The sequence below is a fragment of the Anarhichas minor genome, unplaced genomic scaffold (genome assembly GCF_050575085.1).
Source record: "Anarhichas minor isolate MPS153535 unplaced genomic scaffold, ASM5057508v1 ptg000242l, whole genome shotgun sequence".
Lineage (NCBI taxonomy): Eukaryota > Metazoa > Chordata > Actinopteri > Perciformes > Anarhichadidae > Anarhichas > Anarhichas minor.
The window spans coordinates 1-5,000 of NW_027466688.1; positions in this window are offsets into that span (position 1 = coordinate 1).

A 5,000-nucleotide genomic window follows, 5' to 3' on the forward strand; every position below is an offset into this window, starting at 1 on the left:
GTAGCCACCGTCAACCTCTAAAGACATGTGGAGGGTGATCCACAATCGGACACTCACAGCCGAGGCACGACGCGGTCAAAGTAGGTCGCAGGGGACCATATACGCGCGCCATATCTACCCGAAATAGAACGCACAGCGGGGATACTCATGCCCAGTTGTCGAGCTGGAAGTCCTCTAACCACCCATATAAGATGAATAATAAACGGATACACACAGCCGATGCAGCGCGTGTTTGAAAACCGCCGATCGATCTTCATACTCTGACAAAATCACAGCGAAAAATCCTTAAACCAAATACCCGTTTTGCGCGGTCCATATCTCCGCGAAAACACAACGCACAGCCGGGAACCTCATATCTAATTGTAGTCCAAGTCCACTTCTACAAACCTATCCGAGTGGATCCTGGATGCGAGGTCCACAGCCGAGGCACCACGCGGTCAAAGTAGGTCGCAGGGGCCCCTATTACGCGCGCCATATCTACCCGGAAATGGAACGCACAGCGGGGATTCTTATTTTGAATACACGGTCGCGACGTCCTCTAACTACCCATATAAGCAGAATAATAAACGGGTATCCACAGCCGAGGCAGCACGTATTTGAAAACCGCCGACCGATCTTCATACTCTGACAAAATCACAGCGATAGCGCCAATACTCTGTTTCCTTAAACCAATCGCCGTCTTGCGCGGTCCATATCCCCGCGAATACACAACGCACAGCCGGGACACCTATGCCGACCTGTAGCCACCGTCAACCTCTAAAGACATGTGGAGGGTGATCCACAATCGGACACTCACAGCCGAGGCAACGACGCGGTCAAAGTAGGTCGCAGGGACCATATTACGCGCGCCATATCTACCCGGAAATAGAACGCACAGCGGGATACTCATGCCAGTTGTCAAGCTGAAGTCCTCTAACCACCCATATAAGATGAATAATAAACGGATACACACAGCCGATGCAGCGCGTGTTTGAAAAACCGCCGATCGATCTTCATACTCTGACAAAATCACAGCGAAAAATCCTTAAACCAAATACCCGTTTTGCGCGGTCCATATCTCCGCGAAAACACAACGCACAGCCGGGAACCTCATATCTAATTGTAGTCCAAGTCCACTTCTACAAACCTATCCGAGTGGATCCTGGATGCGAGGTCCACAGCCGAGGCACCACGCGGCGGTCAAAGTAGTCGCAGGGGCCCTATTACGCGCGCCATATCTACCCGGAAATGGAACGCACAGCGGGGATTCTTATTTTGAATACACGGTCGCGACGTCCTCTAACTACCCATATAAGCAGAATAATAAACGGGTATCCACAGCCGAGGCAGCACGTATTTGAAAACCGCCGACCGATCTTCATACTCTGACAAAATCACAGCGATAGCGCCAATACTCTGTTTCCTTAAACCAAATCGCCGTCTTGCGCGGTCCATATCCCCGCGAATACACAACGCACAGCCGGGACACCTATGCCGACCTGTAGCCACCGTCAACCTCTAAAGACATGTGGAGGGTGATCCACAATCGGACACTCACAGCCGAGGCACGACGCGGTCAAAGTAGGTCGCAGGGACCATATTACGCGCGCCATATCTACCCGGAAATAGAACGCACAGCGGGGATACTCATGCCCAGTTGTCGAGCTGGAAGTCCTCTAACCACCCATATAAGATGAATAATAAACGGATACACACAGCCGATGCAGCGCGTGTTTGAAAACCGCCGATCGATCTTCATACTCTGACAAAATCACAGCGAAAAATCCTTAAACCAAATACCCGTTTTGCGCGGTCCATATCTCCGCGAAAACACAACGCACAGCCGGGAACCTCATATCTAATTGTAGTCCAAGTCCACTTCTACAAACCTATCCGAGTGGATCCTGATGCGAGGTCCACAGCCGAGGCACCACGCGGTCAAAGTAGGTCGCAGGGGCCCTATTACGCGCGCCATATCTACCCGGAAATGGAACGCACAGCGGGGATTCTTATTTTGAATACACGGTCGCGACGTCCTCTAACTACCCATATAAGCAGAATAATAAACGGGTATCCACAGCCGAGGCAGCACGTATTTGAAAACCGCCGACCGATCTTCATACTCTGACAAAATCACAGCGATAGCGCCAATACTCTGTTTCCTTAAACCAAATCGCCGTCTTGCGCGGTCCATATCCCCGCGAATACACAACGCACAGCCGGGACACCTATGCCGACCTGTAGCCACCGTCAACCTCTAAAGACATGTGGAGGGTGATCCACAATCGGACACTCACAGCCGAGGCACGACGCGGTCAAAGTAGGTCGCAGGGACCATATTACGCGCGCCATATCTACCGGGAAATAGAACGCACAGCGGGGATACTCATGCCCAGTTGTCAAGCTGGAAGTCCTCTAACCACCCATATAAGATGAATAATAAACGGATACACACAGCCGATGCAGCGCGTGTTTGAAAACCGCCGATCGATCTTCATACTCTGACAAAATCACAGCGAAAAATCCTTAAACCAAATACCCGTTTTGCGCGGTCCATATCTCCGCGAAAACACAACGCACAGCCGGGAACCTCATATCTAATTGTAGTCCAAGTCCACTTCTACAAACCTATCCGAGTGGATCCTGGATGCGAGGTCCACAGCCGAGGCACCACGCGGTCAAAGTAGGTCGCAGGGGCCCTATTACGCGCGCCATATCTACCCGGAAATGGAACGCACAGCGGGGATTCTTATTTTGAATACACGGTCGCGACGTCCCTCTAACTACCCATATAAGCAGAATAATAAACGGGTATCCACAGCCGAGGCAGCACGTATTTGAAAACCGCCGACCGATCTTCATACTCTGACAAAATCACAGCGATAGCGCCAATACTCTGTTTCCTTAAACCAAATCGCCGTCTTGCGCGGTCCATATCCCCGCGAATACACAACGCACAGCCGGGACACCTATGCCGACCTGTAGCCACCGTCAACCTCTAAAGACATGTGGAGGGTGATCCACAATCGGACACTCACAGCCGAGGCACGACGCGGTCAAAGTAGGTCGCAGGACCATATTACGCGCGCCATATCTACCCGGAAATAGAACGCACAGCGGGGATACATGCCCAGTTGTCGAGCTGGAAGTCCTCTAACCACCCATATAAGATGAATAATAAACGGATACACACAGCCGATGCAGCGCGTGTTTGAAAACCGCCGATCGATCTTCATACTCTGACAAAATCACAGCGAAAAATCCTTAAACCAAATACCCGTTTTGCGCGGTCCATATCTCCGCGAAAACACAACGCACAGCCGGGAACCTCATATCTAATTGTAGTCCAAGTCCACTTCTACAAACCTATCCGAGTGGATCCTGGATGCGAGGTCCACAGCCGAGGCACCACGCGGTCAAAGTAGGTCGCAGGGGGCCCTATTACGCGCGCCATATCTACCCGGAAATGGAACGCACAGCGGGGATTCTTATTTTGAATACACGGTCGCGACGTCCTCTAACTACCCATATAAGCAGAATAATAAACGGGTATCCACAGCCGAGGCAGCACGTATTTGAAAACCGCCGACCGATCTTCATACTCTGACAAAATCACAGCGATAGCGCCAATACTCTGTTTCCTTAAACCAAATCGCCGTCTTGCGCGGTCCATATCCCCGCGAATACACAACGCACAGCCGGGACACCTATGCCGACCTGTAGCCACCGTCAACCTCTAAAGACATGTGGAGGGTGATCCACAATCGGACACTCACAGCCGAGGCACGACGCGGTCAAAGTAGGTCGCAGGGACCATATTACGCGCGCCATATCTACCCGGAAATAGAACGCACAGCGGGGATACTCATGCCCAGTTGTCAAGCTGGAAGTCCTCTAACCACCCATCTAGACACTCCTATAAACGGATACACACAGCCGATACAGCGCGTATTTGAAAACCGCCGACCGATCTTCATACTCTGACAAAATCACAGCGAAAGACTTAAACGAAATACCCGTTTTGCGAGGTCCATATCCCCGCGAATACACAACGCACAGCCGGGACACTTATACCCAGTTGTAGTCCACGTCCCCCTCTACAAAACTATCGGAGTGGATCCTGGATGCGAGGTCCACAGCCGAGGCACGGTGTAGTCAAAGTAGGTCGCAGGGACCATATTACGCGCGCCATATCTACCCGGAAATAGAACGCACAGCGGGGATTCCTATACTGAATACACGGCCCCGACGTCCTCTAACCAACTATGTAAGCTGAATAATAAACGGATAACCACAGCCGAGGCAGCGCGTGTTTGAAAACAGCCGACCGATCTTCATACTCTGACAAAATCACAGCGAAAGACTTAAACGAAATACCCGTTTTGCGAGGTCCATATCCCCGCGAATACACAACGCACAGCCGGGACACTTATATCTAACTGTAGTCCAAGTCCCCCTCTACAAATCTATCCGAGTGGATCATGGATGCGAGGTCCACAACCGAGGCACGATGTAGTCAAAGTAGGTCGCAGGGGCCATATTGCGCGGTCCATATCTACCCGGAAATGGAACGCACAGCGGGGATTCTTATACCGAATCCACGGTCCCGACGTCCTCTAACCACCCATATAAGCATAATAATAAACGGATACCCACAGCCGAGGCAGCACGTATTTGAAAAGCGCCGGCCGATCTTCATACTCTGACAAAAAGCGCCGGGCGATCTTCATACTCTGACAAAATCACAGCCGTTTTTATATCGTTTTGCGAGATGGATATCTCCGCGAATACACAACGCACAGCCGGGATACTCATACCTAATTGTATAATACGTCTACCTCTACAAACCTATCCGAGTGGATCCTGGATGCGAGATCCAGAACCAGGATCCATATCGCGCGGGTAAACGGCGGGAGTAACGAGGACTCTCTTAAGGTAGGGGACGTTACTGGGCTGCGCTGCGAAAGACGAGCGCCAAAACTCTGTTTCCTTAAACGGAAGCGCCGTTTTGCGAGGTGGAT